The 21,136-nt window shown below is 35.9% G+C and overlaps 1 pseudogene; it reads left to right on the top strand.

Annotated features, from left to right (window-relative positions):
- Positions 1-211: 211 nt before the first annotated feature.
- LOC132695290 (ras-related C3 botulinum toxin substrate 1 pseudogene) lies at positions 212-8,296 on the top strand (annotated as a pseudogene).
- The last annotated feature ends 12,840 nt before the right edge of the window (positions 8,297-21,136 follow it).

The raw sequence follows: 21,136 nt of genomic DNA, 5'->3' as shown, positions 1-21,136 counted from the left end.
CCGGTTACTAAAATAGGTAAGGTAATCGAAGAAGATAAAGTTAACACTGTTTGACCTCAAGAGGTTTCTAACTTGGTTGGGGAGAAGATCTGAAAACGACTATAATATTTATAAAAACACACTGAAGTTATTACCTAAGTATAAAGCTGAGGTCCAGTTAATGTCCTTAGAGCATGCAGAAAGGAGGAATGGATATAGACTACATGGGATTATGGAGGAGTTGGGTGTTTGGGCTAATAAGACTTACAAGGGTGAGACAAATTTTGACAGAGGAGAATTAGGCCCAGTCTGAGCAGCACCTTCCAAAGCAAGAAGCTATACAAGTTCTTATTCTATCAGATCAAATCAGTGCACCCAGAGTATATAATGCAAAAAGAGATACACAGAGAGATGAGAGCATGACCTTGAATGTCACAACAAGGAGGGTAGACATTCTTAGGGGCCATGGGAAACCACTGTGTGTTTCTGAGAAGAGGAATGGCAAGATCAAACACCATGGTGGCTAATGTGGTTTAGGCAATAAATCATTATCCTGCTAACCTCTGGTCGGTATTTGACTTTTCAGACCATATACCCTAGCTTTATGACATAATATTTATTCACCCACCATTTCTTTTCAACTTCTTTGCTTATTCTGCCTTTTCTGTTCAGCCTTGTATTGCAATTTCACCAATTTAAGCCTAGACAATTTTAATAACCTCCTAACTGATCACACATACCTAGCCCTTTTTCAATCAGTTCCTCAAGTTAGAACAAATAATATGGAGACATCTGATATTTTTCTCTGGTTGGAACACTTAAATCGTTTCTCATTATTTTCAAAGGAAAACCCAAATGCCTTAACATGGCTTACAAGGCCCTCCTTGGTCCATCTCATAATTTGGGGGAAGGAGAGGAGATTGCTAATTGTTTTTACTTTTAAGCCATAAACAATGTGAGGGGTAGGACCATGAATATTTATAACACTATGTTCCCCAAATTTAATATAATAAAGTGTGTAATGAAACAAAATTTTAACTGAGTAGATACTACCTATTGTAATGTCTGATAAGTTATTTTCTATAACATTTTATTATGAACAGTTTGAAATATGTATAAAAATACAGTAGTGTAATGTAACCCCATGTAACCATAGCCTAGGTTCAACTTTACTCAACTACAGAATGATCTTGTATCTAAGTCTCCTATCTATACTCTTTATCCACTCCCCCTTTCATATTACTTTTAGGCCAATACCCAAAAATATTTGATCTGTAAATATGTATTTCTAAATTTAAAAAAAAACCTTGATATACTTGCCACACTTAAGAAAAATGAACAATTCCTTAATATTAAAGTCAGTAAGTATTCATATTTCAATTGTCTCATCATTATACATTTCAATATTGCACTACAGCAGGCTATAAAATAAAGGCAAAAGTATCCCTTCAACATTCATTGTATTTAGATCCCCCCCCCCACACACACACAGATGAACACCATTACTTTGTGTTAACTTTGAGAACTTTTTGGCATAAGCAAACTATATACATATATGTGAATATGTGTGTGCGTGTGTGTGTGTGTGTGTATATATATATATATATATATACACATATATATGTATATAATGCTATTCTGTAGCCTTACATTTTTCATTTATTAGAAGAATGTGTAACATTCAATAGACCTCTATTCACTGTGCCACAATAGCCAGGAAATTATAGATGGACACTGAGACTGTAATATAATGTGTGCCCTTTGGAATTCCAAAGCCGATACTTTGCAAAATCCAATGTATTTTCAAAACTTTTCCTTCATCTTACTCAAAATTAAAGTGAGTCTGTCTTCTGAGGATGTATCTATCTCTTCAGCCCTCTCATTTGGTGGCTGTGTTTCCTCCATAACAATCACAGGGTCCAGAAGTGAGTTATCTGTTCTTACCGCTTCTGTATTACTTTCTCCTCCCTCCTCCCTCCCAGATTTGAATCTCATTAGATTTTCCACTGCCACTCACTGTTCCTTCCATATATAACTCCCAGGCTCTACGGCCTCATTTCTTGATGGTGTTAGCATCTGGTTCACTGTCACTCATTTGTACTCCTGTCTTCATTCTTCGGATTTTGATATGCACATAAATGATCCTTTCAACATCCTGTCCCTTCAGGTCCTCGAACTTTTCTCCTAATGAACCAGTCCTCAACACCATCCTAGTCCCCTAGTTTGATGGTCTTCCTGTAGCCTTTGTCATTGCCATTAATTGCAATCCATTCATCTCTTCAATTCCATGTATTCCATCTCTGACCACCACTTTGTATCTTTCCAGTTTATTCTCTTTGATCCAGTGGCCCTGTCAATCTATCGATTCTACCGTTTTCCACTAATTGTCAAACTTGATGTCCTCTCTTCTCTCCTTATACAGGTTAAAACCCACAATCCAGCATTAATAATCACTCTCCTGCATATACCTTCTATTTAATCCCTCTCATTTCCTAATATTTGCTTGTTAAATGACAACCCTGCTCAAATCCAGTTCTCTATGCACTCTCTGTCTGCACTCGTATGGCTAAACACGTCTGGTGTACAACACGCCATCATGCCTACTAATTTCTCTGTAGATTCCTTCCCATCAAGTGGGTCTTAATGCTGCTCAACAATTCTATTTCTCTAGTCCATTGCTTTTCCATTCTCATAGCTATTTCATACATTATTTTCTCTTCCAAACCACCCATTACATTCCTCATTCCCACTCTTAGCCGATAAGCTTGATTGCTATTTTACCTGCAAACTGAAAGAATAGAACTTCCAAAGACCCCTAATGCCTGGAGGCTGATTTTCTGTGAAGCTAAAGAAATTCAGGTTTCTGGTCCTCACTTATACAGGCCCTCTATATGTCATAGAGAGGAGCTAGCAATGTATTCATATAGTAATATATTTTTGTAAAATTTGCAGCCATTTGCATTTATCTTTAAGATATTAAAGTACCTCTCATGTGGGAATGGCTTCCAGAAACACTCCCACTGGACACTGTGCCAATTTACTAGGACACCATGACCTAAAAGTATATGTGAGGTTGTATCATGATGCCCTAGTGAATGTGTCTTATGGATCTGGCACCAGAAGTATGCGGGTGATGGATGAGAAATGAGTTTTGAAATGAATGGAGGCAGAATCCAGTTTGTGGGAAATTTTCACAATCATCAGTCTCCTGATATGTAAAACTGTAAGTGGAAGACTAAGGTTTCATTAATGCCTGGTCAAAATAATAGCTTTCCCCAATCACAAAATGCTCAGTAGTACAGAGTATACAATTATAAACAAAACCATACATTTTTTTTTCTCTTAGTGGTGAGGAAATACAATAGAATTTAATAAAATTGCTGTGTTTATAGAACCAGAAAATCCGTATGTGAGATAACATGTTTTCGGCTTCTCAATACACTGGTCTCAACAAATGTGTAGTGTTGTATATCCACTATTATAGAACATATAGAATTGTTTAATTGCCCTAAAAAAAAATCCCTTGTGCTTTACCTATTCAAAATCTCTTCCATTCCCCTGTACCTCTAGAAACCAGTAATTTTTTTTATTGTTGTTACAGTTTCTATGTTTTCCAGAGTATCATATAATTGCAATTACATAATGTGTAGCCTTTTCAGACGAGTTTCTTTCACCTAGAAATATGCATTTAATACTCATCTATGTCTTTCATGGCTTGGATAGCCCATTTCTTTTTATCATAGAATAATATCCCTTTGTATGAATGTGTCACACTTCGTTTATCTATTTACCTATTAAGGACATCTTGGTTGTTTCCGGTTTTTGGTGATTATGAATTAAGCTGCTCTAAACGTTCATGTTTTTGGAACACAGAAGTTTTCAAATCAGTTGGGTAAATGCCCAGGAGCATGATTTCTGGACCGTATGGTACACCTATGTGTAGATTTGTAAGAAAACATAAAACTGTCTTCTAAAGTGGCAGGGCCATTCTGCATTCCTAGCAGCTATGAATATAAAGTTCTGCTGCTGCACGTACTCACTAGCAATTGTTATGGTCAGTCTGTTGGATTTTAGCCATTCTAATAGATGAGTACTGGTTTATCATCATTGTTTTAATTTGCAGTTCCCTAATGACAAATGATGGTGAGGATTTTTTCATGAGCTTATTTGCCATCTGTTTATCTTCTTTGGTGAGGTGTCTTTTCAAATCTTTTGTCCATTTTTAAATTGGGTTATTTGTTTCCTTACTGATGAATTTTAAAAGGTTCTTGTATATATTTACAGGCAAACCCTCTGTCAGATATGTGTTCTACACATATTTGCTAGTTTGTGGCTTGTCTTTTCATTCTCTTAACATTGTCTTTCATAGGGCAGCCTCAAGCATTTTTTAACATATTTTAAAACTTTCTAAAGAATTTTTGCGTAACAAGATGGTCTCCCTAACATAAGGCTGTTGGGACATAATGACATTTTAAGGACTTGGAACTTGTAATGACTTCTAACATAGTTTTAAAGACTCCAAACAAACAAACAAACAAACAAAAACAAACAAAACATTAGAAGAAAAAAGATAAAACTCAGACATTTAACTCCAGTCTGGAAAGATGTTTTGGAATTGTTCATAAAAATAATTGAGAAATTATAAACTAATTCAAACATATAAAATCGATATAAAGGATCCCTTTCTGTAATCATTGTATTTATTTATTAAAGACCTAGGAGTTTTAAGAAGATGGCAGAGTAGGAGGATCCTGAACTCATCTCATCCCATGGACATACAAATATAACAGCTGCATCCATACGACTAACTCTGAAAAACCACCTGAAGACTGGCAGAACAGACTTTTCACTGCTAATCATAGAAAAGGGTAGAAGAGATAGAGACATAGTTGCGAACCAAACCCCTGGTCAGACTAACCAGAAACAGGAGGGACATCACAAGTATGGAAAAGCAAGAGGATCAGACACCACACTGGGCATCTCTGGCACTGGGGACCTCCCCTGGGAAGACCGTTCCCATAGCATCTAGCTTTAAAAACCAGCAGGACTTTATTCCAAGAACTTTAAAAATCAGTGGAGCTTAACTCCAGCAGCTTTAAAAACCAACAGGTTTAACTTCAGGAGAGCCAGAGGGTGGTAGAAAACTGAGACCCTGCCCTTAAAAAGTCAGCATTCTAAATAATTTGGCCCCAGACACAGATCAGAAGCAGCAGTTTGAAAAGCGTTTGGGGTATATGTGAAGGAGATTCATTGAATAATCTTAGAATGTGTGTAAGAGGGACAGGGATCTGTAGGAGATTTCTCCTAGAACAAAAGTTCTGGTGGCTGCCATTTCTTTTCCCATCCCCCAACCTAGATAGCCAGACACTTTCCTGGAACCAGTGCTAACACCTTCCATTTATCTTGTTAGAACTGCACGACTTACCCCAACGTTCCCCTGTGAACCCACTGCATCCCAACTGCCTGCTTCCGCAGGCACCCACCTCACCTGGAGCAGCCCCAGCCATGACTGGCACCACACCAAAGTGGCTCATGCCCTGGTGAGGCTGGTGGGAGATAACCCCACACACCAGTGCACCTCTAGGTCCTGCAGCTGTGCCCTGCCCTTTGGTGCACCTGCTGCTGTGACAGAGAGGCTAATTGCAGAGAGCTAGGGTGAGTACCTGCCCGGCTCACCAATAAGCCCAAGTGGGCCACAAAGAAGGTCCTTAATAATATGGGGAGGAAACCCCGCCCAGTGTGCCCACAGCAAGCAAAACAGATCCTTGCAACCCGCTAGGCCAAAGGCAATCACAGCTCAGTCACAAGAGGAGGGTGCATTCAGCCCACACGGCACACCCTTGGAGTGCTTGGTTCTGATGACCAGAAGGCATTGTGCTACAGGACCTCTTCTATGCAAGGTCACTACTTTCAAGACCAGAAGACATAACTGGCCTACATAATATATAGAAACAAGCACAGAGAGAAAAAATGAGGAGGCAGAAGAACATGTCCCAAATGAAAGAACAAGATAAAAATTATAGCTAAATGAAGTGGAGATAAGCAATATGCCTGATAAAGAATTCAAAACAATGGTCATAAAGATAGTCACTGGACTTAAGAGTGGAAGAACTCAGTGAGAATTTCAATAAACAGAAAATATAAAAAAGAGCCAGTCAGAACTGAAGAATTCAATAACTTGAAATAACAAGTACACCAATTGAATCAACGGGGGATTAGAGAATGCAGAAGAACATATTAGCAATCTGGATGACAGGGTAATGACAAGTAACCAAGCTGAACAGCAAAAAGAAAAAAAAAGAATAAAAAAAATGAGAATAGGTTAAGGGAACTCTGTGAGATCAAGTGTAATAACATTTGCATTATAGGTATCCCAGAAGGAGAAGAGAGAGAGGAGGAGGCAGAAAACTTATGTAAAGAAATAATAGCTGAAAACATCCTAATCTGCAGAAAGAAACAGACATCCAGGTCCAGCAAGCACAGAGAGACCCTAAAAATATGGACCCAAAGATGTCTGCACCAAAACACATTATAATTAAAATGGCAAAAAGTAATAATAAAGAGAGAATTTTAAAGGCACCAAGAGAAAACAGTTTCATAGAAGGGAAATCTCACAAGGGTATCAACTGATTTTTCAGCAGAAACTTTGAGGGCCGGAAGGAAGTGGCATAAGGTATTCAAAGTGCTGAAAAGAAAACACCTATAACAAAGAATATTCTACCCAGCAAGATTATCATTCATCATAGAAGAGAAAAAGGGTTTCTCAGACAAACATAAGTTAAAGGAGTTTATCACTACTAAACTAGCCTTACAAGAAATGTTAAAGAGAATTCTCTAAATCGAAAGAGAAGGTCATAACTAGAAGAAAATAATGAACAGAAAAAATTTCACAGGTAAAAGCAAACCTGTAGTAAAGGTACTAGATTAATCATTTATAAAGCCAGTATGGAGGTTAAAATACAAAATTAGTAAAATCAATTATATCTACAAAAAATTAGTCAAAGGATATACAAAATAAAAGATGTAAAATATGACATTATATACATAAAATGTGAAGTGGACAGTAAAACTTTCGTGCTTCTGGATGTGTTCAAAGTTAAGAGACCATCAACTCAATATAGACTACTATACACATAACAGGTTATAATTGAACCCCATAGTAACCACAAGTCAAAAATCTATAATACACAAAAAACAAAGAGAAAGGAATACAAGCATAACACTAAAGAAGGCCATCAAACCACACAGGAAGAGAACAAGAGAAAAAGAACAGAGAAGAACAAAAAGAATGGGCATTAAGAAGTAGAAATTTTCAGTTATAATATAAATAAGTCACAGGGATGAAAAGTGCAGCATAGGGAATATAGTCAATGAAATTATAATAACACTATTTGGTGACAGATGGTGACTACACTAATTGTGATGAGCACTGTGTTAGTATAGAATTGTTGAAACATTATGTTGCATATCTGAAACTAATATAACACTGTATGTTAATTATAATTTAAAAAGTACCTACAATTAACAGAATGGCACCAAGTACACACCCATCAATAATTACTTTAGAGTTTTCTCCAGCTTTTGGGTGGTGGCCACTTCTGGGCTCTGTCTTCCGGTAGGTGGAGGATGAGGTAGCATGGACAGCAGCCCTGGCACCCCGCACCCCGCCACCCTCAGCCACCCGCCCACCTGCCTGCCTGCCTCCCCTGAGCCTGCTGAGGCCCAGCAAGCGGCCCAGATGCAGGCCATCAAACGTGTGGTGGAGTACTACAGAGTTGTAGTAAAACGTGCCTACTGATCAGTTACACAACCAATGCATTTCCTGGAGAATATATCCCACTGTCTTTGACAACTATTCTGCCAATGTTATGGTGGATGGAAAACCAGTGAATCTGGGCTTATGGGATACAGCTGGACAAGAAGATTATGACAGATTACGTCCCTTATCCTCTCAGCGAACGGATGTATTCTTAATTTGCTTTATCTTTTGTGAGTCCTGTGTCATTTGAAAATGTTGGAGCAGAGTGGTACCCTGAAGTGCAACACCACTGTCCCAACACCCCCATCATCTTGGTGGGAACTAAACTCGACCTCAGGGATGACAAAGACAGGATTGGGCAACTGAAAGACAAGAAGCTGACTCCCATCACCTACCAGCAGGGTTTGGCCATAACGAAGTTAGATGGGTGCTGTAAAATACCTAGAGTGCCTGGCTATCACGCAGAGAGGCCTCAAGACAGTGTTTGATGACGCTAGTCGAGCAGTTCTCTGGCCCCCTCCAGTCAAGAGGAGGGAAAGAAAATGCCTGCTGTTGTAAATATCTGGGCCCCTCTCCTGCCCTGTCCCCCTCGGAACCTTTGTACACTTTGCTCAAATATGGTGGAGCCTTCACACTCAATGTCATCTTTTTGTTACAGATTAGTTTTTCCATAAAACCATTTTGAACAAATCAGTAATTTTTAGGATTTATTTGTAAAGTTTAAGACTTCAAATTTTCACATTAAAATGTATCCCTAAAATGGCAAGCTTTCTTAAAGCCTTATTTTTCAAAAGCCCTTACTCTTGCTCAGATTAAGAGTTGCTCAGATTAAGATCCTCATGGATCGAGGGTAATGACTCAGCTCTCTGGATCAATCTTTTTTATTTTGTAGTGAGATTTTTGTTTCTTTAAGTTAGTGTATTAGCTTTGGCTGAGATCTGGAACCACCCTCTGACTCCCTTCCCTGTGATGAAGGCTCCGCTGTGGTCGAGGGCACACGGGGGCGGGTGTGTGCTTCACGGGAGGCCATCAGAGGACAAGACAATATTCTTACAAAATATGGAGGTTAATTTACACGACACTGTGCGCATCATTATTAAACTGAGTGAAAGTGTCATGAGCAAAATCTTAAAAAGTTAGTTTCTGTCAGATGCAGTGAATGATGAGAGGTCAGTATCATCACTAAGTGTTTTAAGATTTTTTTCTTAGACCTGCCATCCCTCCTAAAGTGGGGCATTTAGTTCATCTTTGAACTGGTCATTCCCATAGTTGCTAACTTAGTGCTTTTATTTTAGAACCCCTTCTTAATGAACAATATGCCTCCTTGTATTATAAAATCTTTCTGATAATGCATTAGATTATTTTTTAGATTAGTAAAAGTGCATTCCTGTTCCCTTGTTACTTTATTCAAAGCTAATAAGTGTTTTCCTTAGTTTTCTAGTAATTAGGCAAAAAAAAAAAAAATCATGTGTTGCAGCTTTATAGTTTTTGAAATATTTTAGATATTCCTAAACTATGAACTTTCTTAACATCATTGTCTCACTAGATCACCAGTACTGTACCTTGACTAATGCTGACCCTCCTCCTCACCTCACTCCCCTGCTCCCACCCCCCAGACACACACAACCTTCCTGTTGCTCTGCCTAAGTTCTTTTGGGTCTGTGCGGCTCTGTAAGCCCCTGCTGCTGCTAACCAAGTTCTGTACAGTTTACCCACCAGCAAGAATATAAGGTTGGGCCTTTCAACCACTAGAACAAAATTTTTTAAATTGACAGTTTCAGACTTGTGGAGTGTTTTTACATTGATCTTTGCTAATGCAATTAGCAGTATGTTTTGCATGTATAACTTAATAAATCCTTGAATCATAAAAAAAATTACTTTAAATGTAAATGGACTAAATGAGCCAATCAAATGATATAGGATGACTGTATGGATAAAAAACAAAACAAAAACAAGAGCCATCTATATGCTACCTAACAAGTGACTCAGTTTAAACCTAAAGACACATATAGACTGAAAGTGAGAGGGTGGAAAAATATTAACCATATAAACAGAGCAAAAAAAAGGAAGCTGAGATGGCAATACTTACATCGGACAAAAGAGAATTTAAAACAAAGACCATAACAAGAAACAAAGAAGGACATTACATAATAAATGGTTCAATCCAACAATAGTTTATAACAATTATAAATATGCATTCAACACAGGAGCACCTAAATATATAAAGCAAGTATTAACATACATAATGGGATAAATTGACAGTGATATAATAAGAGTAGGAGACTTTAACACCCTACTTATATCAATGAATAGATCATCCACACAGAAAATCAACAAGGAAACAGGGGCTCTGATGACATATTAGACCAGATAGGCCTAACAGATATACACAGAACATTCTATCCCCAAACAGCAGAATATGAATTCTTTTCTTTTAAAAAAATATTTATTTTGTGAGAGAGAAAGTGTGTGTACGTGCAAGCAGGGGAGGGAGGGATGAGAGAGAGAGAGAGGGAGAGAGAATTCTAAGCAGCCTTCACACTGTCAGCACAGAGCCCACCGTGGGGCTCGATCTCATGAACCAGGAGATCATAACCTGAGCTGAAATCAAGAGTCGGACACTTAACCTACTGAGCCAACCAGAAGCCCCAGAATATGCATTCTTTTCAAGGGCACATGGAAAATTTTCCAGGGTAAATCACATGTGTCGCCACAAAACAAGTCTTATTAATTGCAAGAAGATTAAAAACATATGAAGTATCTTTTTTGACCATAATGGTATAAAACTCAAAATCAATTACAAAAAAAGGTGGAAAAAACTGAAACACGTGGAGGCTAAGTAACATGCTATCATAAACCAATGAGTCAACAAAGAAATAAAAAAAATACATAGAGACAAATGAAAATGAAAATATGTGGACTAAAATCTGATACAGTAAAAACAGTTCTAAAGGGAAATGTATAGTGATACAGGCCTACATCAAGAAACAAGAAAAATCTCAAACAACATAACCTTACATCTAACATAGCTAGAGAAAGAAGAACAAAGCCCAAAGCTAGTAGAAGGAAGGAAATAATAAAGATTAGAGCAGAAATAAATGAAATAGAGACTAAAAAGACAATAGAAAGATCGATGAAACCAAAAGGTGGTTCTTTGAAAAGATAAACAAAACTCATAAATCTTTAGTCAGACTCATTAAGAAAAAAAGAGAAGACTCATATTTTAAAAAAAATCAGAAATGGAGAAGAAATAACAACCAACGCCACAAAAATGCAAAGAATTATAAGAGATTATAAAAATCATATTAAAAATTGGAAGAATGGATAGAAGAAATGGATAAATTCCTAGAAACATAGAGTCTTCCAAAACTGAATCAATAGTCTTCCAAACATATAGTCTTCCAAAACTGAAGAAATAAAAAAAAATGTGAATAGATGAGTTATTAGTAATGAAACTGAATTGATAATCACAATATTCCTAACAAACAAAAGTGCAGGTCCAGATGGCTTCACAGATGAATTCTACCAAACAGTTAAAGAAGAGTTAAGGCCTATTCTTTTCAAACTATTCCAAAAAAGTAGAAAAGGAGGGAAAACTTCCACGTTTATTCAACAAGGCCAGAATTACCCTGATACCAAAACCAAACAAAGACACTGTAAAAAAAAAAAAAAAAGAAGAAGAACTACAGGCCAATACCTCTAACGAACATAATTGCAAAAATCCTCAACAAAGTATTAGCAAACTGAATCCGACAATAAATTTAAAAAAATCATTTGCCACAATCAAGTGGGATTTACTGCAGGGATACAAGTGTAGTTCAATATTTGCAAATCAATCATGATATATCACACTAACAACAGGAAGCATAAAAGTAATATGGTCGCCTAAAGAGATGCAGAAAAAGCATTTGGAATTTATGCAATATCCATTCATAATAAAAACTCTTACCAAAGTGAGTTTAGAGGGAATATACTTTAACTTAATAAAGGACCTATATGGAAAAACCAATGGCTAACATCATTCTCAATGGTGCAAACTGAAAGCTTTGCCTCAAAAATCCTCAAAGATCAGACACATGACAAAGATGCCCATTCTCACCACTTTTATTCAACACAGGAAGTCCTAGCTGCAGCAATCAGAGAAGAAAACGAAGTAAAAAGCATCCAAATTGGTAAGGAAGAAGTAAACCTGTGACTATTTGCAGTTGACATGATACTATATATATACACATATACATATATATATGTGTATATATGTATATACACACTATATACATATATACACACTATACATACTATACATATATATACTATATATACTATACATATATATGTATATATACTATATGCACATGTATATAGTATATATACATGTGTATATGTATATATGTATAGTGTATATATATATATATATATATATGTATATGTATATATATATAAAACCCTAAATACTTCACCATAAATCTAGTAGAACTGAAAAGTTCCAATGCAAAAAGTTTCAGGATACAAAATATACAGAAATATGTTGCATTTATATACATCAACAATAAAGTAGACGAAAGAGAAATAACAACCCCATTTACAATTCTAGCAAGAAGAATCAAATGCCTAGGAATAAATTTAACCAAAGTGGTAAAAGACATACACTCTGAAAACTGTAAAACATCAATGAAAGAAATTGAAGATGGCACAAACAAATGGAAAGATATTCCACACTCATGGATTGGAAGAACTAATATTCTTAAAATGTCCATAATACCCAAAGTAATCTACACATTCAATGCAATCCCTATCAAAATACCAATAGCATTTTTCACAGAAGTAGGACAAATGAACCTAAAATTTGTACTGAACGACAGAAGACTCCCAAATAGCCAAAGCAATCTTGAGATTTCAAGATATACTACAAATCTATAGTCATCAAAACAGTATGGTGCTGGCACAAAAAAATAGACACACAGATCAATGGAACAGGATAGAGAGACTAGAAATAAACTCACACCTACAAGGTCAATTAATCTATGACAAAAGAAGCAAGAATATACTATGTCGGTGGGAGGGTGGGGGTGGCATGTGCCTGGGTGGCTCAGTCAGTTAAGCATCCAACCTTGGCTCAGGTCATGATCTCACGGTTGTGAGTTCGAGCCCTGCATCGGGTTCTGTGCTGACAGCTCAGAGCCTGAAGCTTGCTTCAGATTCTGTGTCTCCATCTCTCTCTGTCCCTACCTTGCTCGCACTCTCTCTCTCTGTCAAAAATAAATAAATGTTAAAAAAAATTTTTTAATAAAAAAGAAGAATATACAATGGGGACAAGACAGTCTGTAATAAATGGTTCTGGGAAAACTGGCTAGCTACATGTAAAAGAATGAAACTGGACTGCTTTCTTAAACAATACACAAAAATAAATTCAAAATGGATTAAATACCTAAATGTGAGAACTGAGACCATAAAACTCTTAAAAGAGAACACAGGCAGAAATCTCTTGGACATTTACCTTAGCAACATATTTATGGATATGTCTCCTCAGGCATAGGAAACAAAAGGAAAAATAAACTATTGGGACTACACCAAAATATAAAGCTTTTGAACAGTGAAGGAAAGCATTGACAAAACAAAAAGGCAACCCACTGAATGGGAGAAGTTATTTGCAAGTGATATATCCAATAAAAAGTTAATATCCGAAATACATAAAGAACTTATACACCAAACTCAACACCAAAAAATAACACAATTAAAAATGGCAGAGGACCTACATAGACATTTTACCAAAGAAAACATACAGCTAGCCGACAAACACATGAAAAGATGCTCAACATCACTATATGTCAGGGAAATGCAAATCAAAACCACATCTGTCAGAATCTCTAGAATTAAAATGACAATATATAACAAGTGTTTTTGAGGATGTGGAGGATATGGATCTCTGAATATGTTTGTTTTATAGATATGTTTTAATGTTTGGGTCCTTTTGCACTATTGGTGAGAATGTAAATTGGTGCAATCACTGTGGAAGACAGTATAGAAGGTTCCTCAAAAAAATTAAATATAGAAATACCATATGACCCAATAATTCCACTACTGTAAATCCAATAATTTACTCAAAGAAAATGAAAACACTAGTTCAAAAAGATATCTGCACCCCTTTGTTTATGGCAACATTACTTATAATAGTCAAGATAAGGAAGTAAATGTCCATCAATAGATGAATGGATAAGATGTGAAATGTATATATAAAACAATGTTAGCCATAAAAAGAATAAGATCCTGCCATTTGCAACAACATGGATGGACCTAGAGACTATTATTTTAAGTGAAATAAGTCAGACAGAGAACGACAAATACTATATGATTTCACTCATGTGGAATGTGAAAACAAAACAAACAAAAAACAGATAATTAAATGCAGAGAATAAACTGGTCGTTGTCAGAGGGGAAGTGGGTTGGAATGGGTGAAATAGATAAAGGGGATTAAGAGACACAAACTTCCAGTTATAAAATAAATAAGTCATAGAGATGAAAAGTACGCCATAGGGAATATAGTAAATGATATTGTAGTAATGCTGTATGGTGACAGATAGTGACTACATTTCTTGTGATGAGCAGTGAGTATTATACAGACTTGCCAAATCAATATGTTGCACACCTAAAACTAATATAACATTGTGTGCCAATTATACATCAATATAAAAATGAAAAACTATTTAAATAAAAAAATAAATACATATGAAACAAAGTCAATAAAGATGTGAAGAAATACATTTAAATTACTCTGATGGTAAGAATAAAACTGTAACAAAAATATATTACATCAAAAGCTGTAGAAGAAAATGTAAATATGCTACTATTTATCTTAAAAATGGGAAGATATTGGGGTACCTGGGTGGCTCAGTCAGTTGAGCGTCCAACTTCAGCTCAGGTCATGATCTCATGGTTCATGGGTTCGAGCTCCATGTCAGGCTCTGTGCTGACAGCTCAAAGCCTGGAGCCTGCTTCAGATTCTGTGTCTCTCTGCCCCTCCCCTGTTCGTGCATGTGCGGTCTCTCTCTCTCTCTCTCTCTCTCTCTCTCTCTCAAAACTAAATAAATGTAAAAAATTAAATTTCTTTTTAAATGGGAAGGTATTATGAATATAAGTATGTGTGTCTTTGCTCATATTTAAAATATGGAATGCTAAATCATAAGACAAATTAATTGTCTATGGGGAAAGGAGTTCCTGCCTCTTTTGGAAGGAAAAAGCAAGAAGCTAAACTTCTCTGAATATGTTTGTTTTATAGATATGTTTTAATGTTTGGGTTCTAATGTTCACAATCTGATGAGAAAAAGTCTTTGAAGCAATTTAGGAAGGTAAAACTCAAGCTGGAAAATGGATTCTAGGGTTGTCTTTTTTTTTTCCTCATGGAGTGATAATGGTATTATTGGTATATATTATATTCCTTGTCTTATGTTGCCATAACAAAATACCATAGGCTGGATGGCTTGAACAATACAAATTTATTTTTTCACATTTCTGGATGCTGAAAGTTTGAAACTGATGTACCAGTATGGTGAGACTCTGGAGAAGGCTCTCTTTTTGGCTTGCAGACAGCTGTCATGTTGCTCTATGCCCATGTGTCCTCTTTCTGTGTTTACATGGGAGGAGAGAGAGAGGACAAGTTCCCTGGTATCTCTTGTTAGAAGGGCACTAATCCCATCATGAATGTGCACCCTCATGACCTCATCTAACCGTAAATACCTTCCAAAGGCCTCATCTCAGATACCATCACACTGGAATTTAGGGCTTCAACATATGAATGGGGCGGGGGGAAACAAACATTCAGTCCATGACATATTTAAAAAAAAAGATTATCTTTTAGAGATATATGCTGAAATACTTACAGGTGAAAATTGTGACAATTTCTTAGAAGAATTCAGTGGTGGTAAACAGCATAGATAAAACAAAAGAGTGTTTATGAATTAATATTGATTGTTATCCCTGGGAGATATTTAGAAGGGTGTTCATTTTTCCTTCTATCATGTCTATTTTTTTCAATTTTTTTGTATGTTTGAAATTTTCCATAAGAAAATTAAAAATAAAAAATTCATCAGATAATTTCATTGTGTCATGTTTCTTTTAATTTTGATCTCATTGTCTAACCTCCTCATGTACCTGATTATTTTCAACCTCTCATTAGATGTTAAATAAAACCAATTATAGATACAGCTTGAGTCCCAGAATAGCATTATTTTTCTTCTAAGAGGGTTTTGTTAGTCTCCTAGAACAGCTAGGAGCACTAGGAATTCCAGATGTCCTTAATCCAGGGCTTCCGGACCTAGGCACTAATGACACTGTTAACTGAATAATCTTTTATTATGGAGCTGCCTGTGCATTTTAGGATCTTTAGCAACATCCTTGGCCTCTACCCACTAGATGCCAGCAGCATCCCCCAGGATAACAATAAAAATGTCTAAGATATGGTCAAATATCGTCGGAGGGGTAAAATCAGCCTCCCCCCCATTGATTGCCTTAACCTAATCAGAAATTGAGATCTTTCGACACTAATTTGGGTCCCTGAACAGCCCATCTGTTCCTTCTCACACCTTCAAGATCCCAATATAATGCTTGGATTTTTTTTTAAACCAGGGCTCATACTCCTTGGCAAGCAGTGAGTCCAATGTTTGCCTACCAGACCTGAGAGTGGTTGGAAGTTTTACTCAACTTCTGAACCTTTTAGCTAGCCATTCCATTATCAGTGGATATCCCTGAAAATGAAAGAAAAATGTGTCCCTGAATGCCTTGCCTATCTCTCTGAGGTTTTTTGATGTTGTTGTTTCCTCTCTAGTACCCTAAATTTTTTTTTTTTTTTTTTTTTGCCATTTTTTCAAGTTTGCTTTCCTTATCTGGAGGGTTGATTCGGTTTACTTATGGGGTTACTAGAATGGAAATCCTCTATCTTATCTTACATTCTTTGTTAAACTCACCGGGGTCTTCATTTCCACTGAAGCTACTGTTATCCAGATTTTTTATGGAATGAATTCTAATGGTCATTTTGGAACCTTCATTTGCCGTACATTCCCTGCTACACTTTTAAAGTCTTATTTTGGCTTCTTTTGTTGTTGCTCTTTCTTACTCTCTTCCTTCTTCATCTTCCTATCCTGTCACTGAAGGAATATCCCATGGCTCAGTCTCTGGCCTCTTCTGTTAGAACACATGCGTTTCTTAATGATCCCCTTCAGTACACTCTCCTTAAGTAACACAGATGCAGCAAGTACACCCAATTAATTTTTCCAGCCCAGATCCCTTTCCTCTTAGACATCTGAGTGTAATCTCAAATTTGGCATCCCAGACTGAACTTCTGATCCAACTGCAAAAATACAAACACAAAACAAAACCCATAAAAGCTCTGCTTAACTGGACATTTTAGAAGGAGTTCTTTGCAGCTATTACCCAAATGAAGTCTTAGAAATATTAAAAAATTATGCCTTAGGTTTATTAACTGGAGGTTATTTAATGACTAGTATTGATTGCTTGCCATAGTAAAAAACTATTCAGTAGGATAATTTTGACACAAATAATATCTTGGCTGCCACTTAAGTACATTCATACATGAAGGTATATTGTTCTCTGAATATAAGCGGTGATTTTAGTGCCTATTTTTTGTAAATACCCTAATTCTCATTCTGAAATAAATTCACTCAAATATGGTATTTATGTTTGGTCATAAAGACTCTCTAGGATTTTAATCTCAGAAGAAAACCATGTATGTAATTAAATATATTCATGTAATATTCATATATTTATCATTTGAAATATTTTATTTATTTATTTTTTAAAAATGTTTACTTATTGGGGCCCCTGTGTGGCTTAGTCGGGTAAGCATCTGACTTCGGCTCAGGTCACAATCGCACAGTCTGTGGGTTCAAGCCCCCTGTCAGGCTTTGTGCTGACAGCTCAGAGCCTGGAACCTGCTAAGGATTCTGTGTCTCCCTCTGTCTCTGCCCCTCTTCTGCTCATGTTCTGTCTCTCCCTGTCTCAAAAATAAATAAAACATTAAACATTTTTTTTTTGTAAATTCTTTACTTATTTTGAGAGATAGAAAGCAAGCAAGGGAGAGGCAGAGAGAGAGGGAGACAGAGAATCTCAAGCAGGCTCTGCACGGGTAGTGCAGGGCTCAAACTCATGAACCGTAAGATCAAGGCATGAGCCAAAATCAAGAGTCGGAGGCTTAACCAACTAAGCCACCCAGGTGCCCCATCATTTGAAATATTTTAAAATGTGTTAGCATAACCCTCCCTCTAAAGACTTTCAGAAAATAGTGTAACCTTAAAGAATACTGTTCAAAAATAACTCATTAACTATTTATAAGTCCTTAGATGTTTGATGGTGAAAACTGTCAAATAAATTATCTCCCTCTACTCTTTATGCATAAGTGTTTTTAAATTTAAGATTAGGTACTGCTGGGCTTAATTGCTGGAAGTGTTTCTTTTGTGGGAGAAAATGGGATGGGGAATGAAATGTTTATAGCTTCTGACAATCTGAAGGACAACTTTTAGATTCTAAGCAATAATGTTATTACGTGATTCACTTCAGATATAAAGCTAAGTTTCTAAAGACAAAAAGATATATTTATTAAAAAAAAATGTGAATTGTGAGATATGCACAGTAATGGTTCAAACTTTATGTACCTGAACTCTACCTGGTGTAGAGTTTATTGAAATATCAGAAGAGTCTAATATAAGTACTTATTTTTTAACTAAACTATTATTTTGGAATGTAAATATGTTAAAACACATATTAAAATGCAATCATTTTGTATTTCTCTCCGAGCAAAAGTCAAAGTTCTATAATTGCCTCTATGACATGCCTACTTGACCCCTACTTGACCTTTCCCTCTACCATTTTCCCTGGCTCATTCTGCTCCTAGCTACACTGCACTCTTTGGATGTTCTAAGCTCTCTACCATATTGGGGCTTTTGCACTGGCTGTACTCTCTGCTTGGAACATTCTCCTTTCAGGTATCCATCCATATGGCTCACTTCCTCACCTCTTCAAGGCTTTGTTCAAATGTCACCTTCTCAGTGAAGTTCATCCCATACACCCTATATCAAAAAGCAACCTGCCCCCTTCCTACCCTCAGCACTTAGACCAATTTAGTGTGTTCGGCATTTTTTTCATAACATTTATCACCCTCTAGCATGGAGGTTCCCAAACTGCATCAGTTCATGGTTCCCTTAGTTTATTAAAAAATGTTCACAGCACCTCTAGCCAAAACAAATATCTAACAATTCCATTAATTAAACAGAAAGGTCCGAACAACTAAATAGTATTTATGTCCAAACAACTTACTATTCATTTTAAAAAGTAATAATAGGATGTGTGTGCCTGTTGGACTTTGAATGGCTTGTCAATACTTGGAATCATAATGGACAACACCATCCTCATTTCTTGATGCACACTGATTTTTGTAAATAGTATTTGTTATTACAGCAACCACTGAAAAGCTGAGTTTAAAAAGACATGATGTCACCAAAAGAAATTTAGCACGATTTCATGTTGAAACTTTCAGCTACCTCAGCTAGTAATTTGTACATTTTCTGATAGATGTTGCCATGCTTCCCTTAAAAATTTAGATAACCTGCATAAACTTTTGTAATTCCAAAAGTTTGGAAACCATGGGTCGATCTTACCATGTAACTATTTTTTTAATGTTTATTTATTTATTTTGAGAAAGAGAGAGAAAGAGGGGATGCATGTGTAAGTGGGGGAGGGAGAGAGAGATTCCCAAGTAGGTTCCTTGATGAGATCACATGAATGAACATGCAATCATGACCTGAGCTGAAATCAAGAGTCAGATGCTCAACTGACTGAGTCACCCAGTCACTGGTGCCCCTTATTACATACTTTTTTAAGTGTATTATTTATGGTCTTCTCCACCACCATCCCTCATGATAGAATGAGCTGAAGTATAAGACTTTGTGTCTATTTTGTTCTTTGATATATTATAAACACCTTGAATAATCCTGGCCATGTAGGTTTTCAGCACACATTTATGACATAAATGATTATTGGCCATTTATGTTTTTCTATGAACACTTTATATTTTTGTCAATTTTCTTTCAGGTGCTGTTTTTGGTTTAGGAGTATTTTTTGCATATCTAGGAAATCAGCCTTTGCTTATTGTATATTCAGCATATATTTTTCCAGTTTGTTTTTCTTTTGACATTTTTATGGTACTTTTTGCTGCATAGATAGTTTAAATTTTTATATAATCAATCCTTCCCTTTCCTTTATAGCCTTTAGGTGATGTTTTATGTTTAAACAGACATTGCCCATTTCATCATCCTAAATAAATAAATAAATAAATAAATAAATAAATAAATAAATAAATAAAATGTTATATCCATTTTTTCCTAATTTATTAGGATTCCTATTATTATTATTTTACTAAAAAATTATCAGGACTCTAGTGTAGAGATAAAATTATCAGGACTCTAGTGTAGAGATCCAACTTGATCTTCTTCCAAATGGCTAGATGGCTGCCTCAACATTGTCTATTAAATAATTGATCTTTCCACACTGCTTTGAAATAACAGCATTGCCACACACTAAATTCCTATGTGTACTTTGGCTCTATTTCTAGAACTGTCAACTCTATTTTAGCTATCATTTTGTTCCTTCTCAAGCATCAACCTTTTGACTTACTGTGATCTTGAAAATTGTTTTTAGTTTTGTTTCACAAACTAATGAATCTTTAATTTTGGGAGGCATAAAATATTATCCTTTGAAACCATTCAAAAGCTGATTTCAACCACACAACTTGGCAAGAGTTAGAAATCATAATTCAAAGAGGACCTAAACAAAAGTTCTCCAGGAGACTTCTTTTTTGTCCATTCAAGTATTTATTACAGTTCCGGACATTTTGTGGGCACACAGAATTTCAATGAATCAAATACCTTCCAGCACTGGAAACAGGGCACCATGAATGAACTTTTTATACATAAAGCAAAAACTAGAAATGACTGGATTTTCCTGTACATGACTGGCAACCTGGTCAGTTATCCTGTCATGATCTTTTAAACACAAGAACAGTAATGTAATGAATTGATATCTTATTCTTAGTGAATATTCCAAAACCTCACAATATGGAATTAAAAACACAGAATAAAACATTAATAATCTATTTAACGATATTTTTGAGTGGGCCTTGCTCATATCAATATATTTAATGTGAATTTCACAACTAAAGAGCATCATTATCCTCAAAAGACTTGACAAAACCTTGTTGCATCTACTTGAATTCAAAGAAGACATATATACATATTTACATATGCAAAGAATTTAAAATAGCTTTCAGCAATTTGACATAAACTTACAAAATGTTAAGACTGACTTAAAAAAGGTTTCAGTAATTTCAACAAGTGC

Source organism: Panthera onca, chromosome B4 (genome assembly GCF_046562875.1).
Source record: "Panthera onca isolate mPanOnc1 chromosome B4, mPanOnc1 haplotype 2, whole genome shotgun sequence".
Taxonomy (NCBI): Eukaryota; Metazoa; Chordata; class Mammalia; order Carnivora; family Felidae; genus Panthera; species Panthera onca.
The sequence above is the reverse complement of the archived record's forward strand: the minus strand, read 5'-3'. Positions and strand labels throughout refer to the sequence as shown.